Here is an 8,002-nt window from a genome sequence, read left to right on the forward strand (position 1 = left end):
GATCGTGTTCCGGTGGTCCCTGTGCCGGTGGATCGTGTTCCGGTGGTCCCTGTGCTGGCGGATCGTGTTCCGGTGGTCCCTGTGCCGGTGGATCGTGTTCCGGTGGTCCCTGTGCTGGTGGATCGTGTTCCGGTGGTCCCTGTGCCGGTGGACTCCGTTCCGGTGGTCCCGAGTCCGGAAACGGCCTGGAGGGCTGTGATGGGATGCTTTGTGGTGGCAGTCCTGCATGCGTGGAAGGAGCACAGGGCTTTATCCGAAGCCCCGGGGGCAGTTCCAGTGGTCCCAGTTCCGGTGGATCGTGTGCCGGTGGTCTCAGTTCCGGTGGATCGTGTTCCGGTGGTCCCTGTGCCGGTGGATCGTGTTCCGGTGGTCCCAGTTCCGGCAGATCATGTTCCGGTGGTCCCAATGCCAGCAGATCGTATTCCGGTGGTCCCAGTGCCGGTGGATACTGCTGGACTGGAGAAGTTTCCCCAACGCCCTGCCTGCGCCGCTGAGGCGCCCTGCTCTCCCTGCGCCGCTGAGGCGCCCTGCTCTCACCGCGCCGCTGAGGCGTCCTGCTCTCCGTGCGCCGCTGAGGCGTCCTGCTCTCCGTGCGCCGCTGAGGCGTCCTGCTCTCACCGCGCCGCTGAGGCGTCCTGCTCTCACCGCGCCGCTGAGGCGTCCTGCTCTCACCGCGCCGCTGAGGCGTCCTGCTCTCACCGCGCCGCTGAGGCGTCCTGCTCTCACCGCGCCGCTGAGGCGTCCTGCTCTCACCGCGCCGCTGAGGCGTCCTGCTCTCACCGCGCCGCTGAGGCGTCCTGCTCTCACCGCGCCGCTGAGGCGTCCTGCTCTCACCGCGCCGCTGAGGCGTCCTGCTCTCACCGCGCCGCTGAGGCGTCCTGCTCTCACCGCGCCGCTGAGGCGTCCTGCTCTCACCGCGCCGCTGAGGCGTCCTGCTCTCACCGCGCCGCTGAGGCGTCCTGCTCTCACCGCGCCGCTGAGGCGTCCTGCTCTCACCGCACCTCCCTGGCGCTCCCTGCACTGACCGCACCACCCAGGAGTCCTGCTCTCACCGCGCCTCCCTGGCGCCCTGCTCTACCCATGCCGCCCTGGCCGCCTGAACTCTGCGGGCCGCCCCGGCCACCTGAACTCGGTGGGCCTCCCGACTTCGGCGGGCCGCCCTGGTCATCTGAACTTTGTGGGCCACCATGGCCTCCGGAAAATTTTGTTTTCCCCATTCCTCCCTTGTTGACCCCTCCCTTATTTGTTCCTTCCTTCTCTGTTTCCCCTGTCCCTCCCGTCCCACCCTGGTCCGTCCCTCCCGTCCCACCCTGGTCCGTCCCTCCCGTCCCACCCTGGTCCGTCCCTCCCGTCCCTCCCTGGTCCGTCCCTCCCGTCCCTCCCTGGTCCGTCCCTCCCGTCCCTCCCTGGTCCGTCCCTCCCTGGTCCGTCCCTCCCGTCCCTCCCTGGTCCGTCCCTCCCTGGTCTGTCCCTCCCGTCCCACCCTGGTCTGTCCCTCCCGTCCCACCCTGGTCTGTCCCTCCCGTCCCTCCCTGGTCTGTCCTGCCCGTCCCTAGTGGAGCGTCTGGTAGCCGCTCCTTAAGGAGGGGGTAATGTCACATGCCTGTCCTGTCTTGTGTGCACATGTGGGTTTTGTGTTGTCGAGCATTTGCTCCTGTCATTGTCAGTTCCCTCCCCCTTGTTATCTGATTAGTGTTTATTGGCCCCACCTGTGTTCCCTGATTCCCTTTTGATTTCTTCCCTTTATAAGCTCCTTGTGTTTGTCAGTCTTGGTCGGATCGTTGTTATGTTATGTACTGTCTACGTATCCCGTTCCCCTGTGACTTCTACGTGGTATGTGTTTAGTTTCCAATTATGTATTTTCTAGTTTATGTTTTCCCCCTCGTGGGTTGTTGTTTTGAGTTTATGTTTTGTTTTTGTAAATAAATTATCATTTTTCTGCACTTGAGTCCTCGCACCACTTTTCCTTTGTCTGTGACGTGACACCAGCTCGCGCGCGCGCACACACTCTTGCTCGGTGGCATATAATCATCCAGCTCTGCGTACATGACAGAGATGTGGACGTTGTAACAAATTAAAATGTCCGTAGGTGGAAGGAATATTTTGCTTGATGAGAGAAGAGAAAAAAGAGACAATATATTTCTTCAGAGTATTAGCCTACACAAACGCACGTACACACAAACACACACACACACACACACACAATTTCTCGATCCCACTTGGTTTGTACGCTTGTTAGTTCCACTTGAAATGGCAAATGACAAACAATCAGAGGCAGTGAAGCAGTGGCTTACCAGCTCACAGAACCAGCCAAAACAAAACAAACAAGGCAATTACTGCAATTCACACTACACCAGTTCTCCATGTTAAACACACACACGCACACACAGATAAACACAAAGGCCTTTGCAATTATAAACATTATTCTCATCTCTCGCAATCTATTTTTGACATGCAAACTAACACTACACATAAACATAAGCGCGCGCACGCGTAGCTCGAGCAGCGGGGATATACACGGTACATTAAAACGACTAAATCCACTGAATAAAATATTTTCTCATCTCCAAGGTTATGAAGAGAAGGTGGAGAAAATCTCCGAACTGATTTTTTATACATCACTGCCTTTGCAGGGCTTTGATAACCTGAGGCCAAAAGAGGAACTTGGCAGATGTGTTTAGTTTACGGCCCGTTTGAATGTCTCCCTCTCAGAGATAGAACAACTTGATGCCTCTGTGCTGCTCAAACACACACACAACCATAAAGTCGTGCTTCTTAACTAGTTTTAGCACTATTGATTTAGTTATGTTATTTATGTTTAGTTATTAATACATATGATTAATTGCTAAATGACTAGGATAGTCACATAATGTGTCAGCGGGAAGGATTCAGCAATGTTTGATGCAGTCATGCTTTTGTATCTGTCTTGCACACTGGTTTGATAGACTTTTTTATGACTGGTAGTAAATTCTAGACCTAAAATAGATCAAATGAAAGCATGACATGACCTATGTAACATACATAGTGGGCAAGAGACATTTAAGTTCAAAGTTTCATTTGATATACATGAGTCGTGCTCAAGTGTGCAAGTAACATTAGGTACAATAATTTTGCAATTTTATGCAGAAGGAATGCAAACAACTAATATTGTGCAAAAACTGAATGGAGATTATCAAACTATGTAATTTACATGAGAACTAAATGTGCATTAAGAGAAGTTTCTCTCTAAAAAATGTATTGTTCTTTTAATTTATACAATTCATTTAGGACAGAAACTTTCCTTAACACGCCTTTATTTGACAGAGTTCTCCTGTGCTGTAAATAACTCCAATATTATGATAGTTTGATAATCTCCATTCAGTTATCACACACTATTTGTTGTTTTCATGCCTTTTGAATAACATTTCATGCTTTTCATCTTCAGAAAGATCTCTCTTCTTCCCCATATTGCATGAGAACTGTGACTTACTTATTAATGAGAAACAACCTCTTAGGGTTTCCATTTACCTAGACCTGGGAAACTATTTAACAAATCTGTCTGATTGATACCAGTTAGACCTAAAAAGATATGAACAATTAAAACTAATCTGAATGCTTATTGTAATGAAATCCTACTGATATGTCACTTGCATAATAATTTGGAACACAGTGTGTAATTCACCGATCAGGCCTAACATTATGACCACTGACAGGTGAATAACACTGATTATCTCTTCATCACGGCACTGTTAGTGGGATAAATTAGGCAGCCAGTGAACATTTTGTCCTCAAAGTTGATGTGTTAGAAGCAGGAACAATGGGAAAGCGTAAGGATTTGAGTGAGTTTGACAAGGGCCAAATTGTAATGACTAGACGACTGAGTCAGAGCATCACCAAAACTGCAGCTCTTGTGGGGTGTTGTGGGTGGGGTGCACAACTCTGCAGTGATCAGTATCTATCAAAATTGGTCCAAGGAAGGAACAGTGGTGAACTAGCGATAGGGTCATGGGCGGCCAAGGCTCATTGATGCACGTGGGAGAGAGGGCTGTCGCCTGTGTGATCCGATCAAACATATACGTGTCTGTGTGTGATGGTTTACACATGAGTATAGAATATTTTTATTATTTTATATTTTGTGTTTTAAAAAAACAGAACATTTACATAATTCATTTTGTCATTGACACCATATTAACAGTCTTTTTTTATTCCAGTGGCAAAGACAAATTTTGACGGATTATGAAAACTATAGAAAAATAGAAAAATAGAAAAAAACATAATTTTTAAGTAATTTATCTGTCTGTGTATTTTTATTCTCCCCCAATCATGTCACTTATTTACTTCAACATAAAAGTAAATTAAAAATGACAATGAATAGGAAGGACATGGAGTCTTCATGTTCAAAAGTTGTCAGGTTCCTCTCTCATTTAGGACTCATAATTTGTCGGTTTTTTTCATGCTTGGCAGGTCAAGCATAACATACCACCCCATCACATTAAATAGACAGAAAAACAGTTTCTTTTTTTTTCTTCTTATTTGACTATTTTTAGACAATTGTTGAATTTTAATGCTAATGAGAAACCCCATAACCCCAAAAAATATTTAATCCCGTCACATGTTCAGATTCAAACTAACCCATATTAATTTGTAATTCAGCTTGAGATGACATAATGCAACATCTTAATGCTTAATCACATTCTTTGTCATGATTAAAATAAATGTACTTTAAATCATTCTTTCAATATAGAAAAGGCTGCTGTGAATGGCTCATATGCTTTTGGTACATGGTATTTTTATGGGGCAAATAGGCACAAACAGTGATTTCTGAAGCAGATCAAATGTTTTCAGAGGTGTGTAAATGTTTGTTAGTTATGCGTGAAGTTATTGGTATGTGTGGTTGCGGGCCCCTAATGAAGGATCTGGATGGTTTAGGGCAGGGGTGGAGAATGTTGATCCTAGAGGGCCACTCTCTTGCAGAGTTTAGCTCCAACTCTGAAAAAAATCACCTGCCTGTACCTTTAGCAATCCTGAAGACCTTGATTAGCTTCAGGTGTGTTTGATTAGGGCTGGAGCTGTACTCTGCAGGACACTGGCCCTCCAGGATCATCATTCCCCACCCATGGTTTAGGGGAATGTAGCTCGCTCTGACCCCTGCTGGCCCTTCAGCTGCGCTGTTTGTCTGACCACAGCAGTGTGGCTCAAGTCCTTAGAGATTTTTCTTGCCATATAATCTTACTGAGATGTGTAGATGTGTGTGTGTGCACGGGCCAGCACAACGAGAGCCTGTTTAATTATCTGCCAAGGGAAAAATTGCAAGTCTGATAACTTAAAAAAAACTAATAGCACACCTCCCCTCAACAAGAAGGTATGCATATTCATACACTACATTCAGCATTTAAGAGGTCATTCAGCACAACTTTACAGCCTTTTTAAGCAGCATTTACACCAAAATAAAAGCTTGAGGATTTGAAATTTGAAAGTGAATAATTTAACATAAATGCGTAAAACATTTTTTATTATACATCTGCAGTAATATATTTAAGTTGGCTTGAGAAAGCCAACTCACTGAAATGCTAATAAACTTATTTTACTTTTGCCTCAAACATTTAGACTCTATCTCCTGGAGATTAAGAACTCAGCTTTAAACTGCTCCGACTCGGGTTGATATCTTTTCTAACTTACAGTTTTCCTAAAAATGACAATCAAAACTGGAATAATCCTTGTGAAAATTGTGAAAAAATATCTGATTGCAATGATGTGGAAGTTTAACATTTCAATATTTTATTCAGAACACAACATTACACAACACATGTAAAAAAAAAGTTGGGACAAGACAATGGTTACCATTGTGTGGCATCCCTTCTTCTTTTTATGTCTGGTGACTGAGGAGACAAGTTGCTCAAGTTTAGAAATAGGAATGTTGTCCCATTCTTTTCTAAAACAGGCTTCTATTTGCTCAATTGTCTTAGGTCTTCTTTGTCACATCTTCCTCTTTATGATGCTGCAAATGTTTTCTATGGGTGAAAGATCTGGACTGCACACTGGCCATTTCAGTACCCGGATCCTTCATCTACGCATGCAGCCATAATGTTGTAATTGATGCAGTATGTGGTCTGGCATTGTCATGTTGGAAAATACAAGTTATCTTCCCTGAAAGAAACAACGTCTGAATGGGAGCATATGTTGTTCTAGAACTTGGATACACCTTTCAGCGTTGATGGTGCCTTTCCAGATGTGTAAGCTGCCCATGCCACACACACACTCATGCAACTCCATCAGAGATGCAGGCTTCTGATCTGAGCACTGATAACAACTTGGGTTGTCCTTGTCCTCTTTAGTCCAGTTTGCCACAGTCCATTTTAAATGAGCCATGGCCCAGAGAAACTGCTTGAACTTCTGGATCATGTTTACATATGGCTTCTTTTTTGACCTATAGAGTTTTAGCCGGCAACGGCAAATGGCACGGTTGATAGTGTTCACTACTATGTTTTCTGTAAGTATTCCTGAGCCCATGTTGTGCTTTCTATTACAGTTGCATTCCTGTATGTGATGCAGTGCCATCTAAGGGCCCAAAGATCATACGCACAGAGATTGTTCCAGATTCTCTGAATCTTTGGATGATATTATGCACTGTAGATGATGATAACTTCAAACTCTTTCAAACTTCTTTTTTCTCTGAGAAACTCCTTTCTGATATTGCTCCACTATTTTTCATCGCAGCATTGGGGGAATTGGGGATCCTCTGCCCATCTTGACTTCTAAAAGACACTGCCACTCTGAGAGGCTCTTTTTATACCCAATGATGTTCCCAATTGACCTAGTAAGTTCCAAATTGGTCCTCCAGCTGTTCCTTATATGTACATATAATACATACGATCTATCTATCCATCCATCCATCCATCCATCCATCCATCCATCCATCCATCCATCCATCCATCCATCCATCCATCCATCCATCCATCCATCCATCCATCCATCCATCCATCCATCCATCCACCCACCCACCCATCCATCCATCCATCCATCCATCCCTCCATCCCTCCCTCCCTCCCTCCCTCCCTCCCTCCCTCCCTCCCTCCCTCCCTCCCTCCTAATGCATCTTAACAATGTGTTAAAACATTAATTTATGCTGGCAATATGTTACAACATGCAAGTAATGTGTTAATGTATGCTAACAATGTGTTAAAACATATTAATTCATACTAGCATTGTGCTAATTCATGCCAGAGCCATATAGAGAAAGAGTTGCGACAACTCCATAGACTCCAATGGGACGTTTTTTTTTTACAGCAATGGCGGCTCGTGGAGACTCTCAATAGTCCCTGGAAGCAGCAGCCGCGCCATTGAGTTACAGCAGAACAGACCGTTTGAGATGCACTTTTAAAAGATAAGACGTTTAATCAGGAAGATTTTAAATTATCAGCACAATTTTTATCTCAATTCCGTTTCATCCATCGCTATGGAATTAGAGAAAATTATTCTACTTTTTTTTTTTTTGCAAGGTATGGAAAGTTACATATTAGTTAAATATAACATGTCGATGTGTAATAAAATTATTGAAAATCAATGCATTTATTGACTATTAATTACCAAAAATCGCAGTTCTGTCACTGTGACTGACAATTTGAATTGCCCGCCAAAGCACTTCCTGGAACTATTCGAGGTCGACATGAATCACGTGACTATCAAGCATTTTGAACTTCCGTTGTCGCAACTCTCTTTCTCTATGGCTCTGATTCATGCTAGCAACAAGCTAATTCATGTTAACTATGTGTTAATATGTGCTAACAATGTGTTACTTCATGTTAGAAACATGCCAGCAGCATAATATATGATATGCCTTCAAAACGTCCAATTTTTGGCTTTAAAACTATTTTAAATTTAAAACTGAAAAACTTAAAACTTTTCAAACCGTATTTAAACTTTTTGGTCCCACTTTCGCAAGCCAACTTTAAAGTTTGCCTTGACAAACAATTGCAATAATAATATTAATATTCGATTTGATTGGGTTCCTAAAAAACTGTGA

This window comes from Pseudorasbora parva, chromosome 11, assembly GCF_024679245.1.
Source record: "Pseudorasbora parva isolate DD20220531a chromosome 11, ASM2467924v1, whole genome shotgun sequence".
NCBI classification, from domain to species: Eukaryota; Metazoa; Chordata; class Actinopteri; order Cypriniformes; family Gobionidae; genus Pseudorasbora; species Pseudorasbora parva.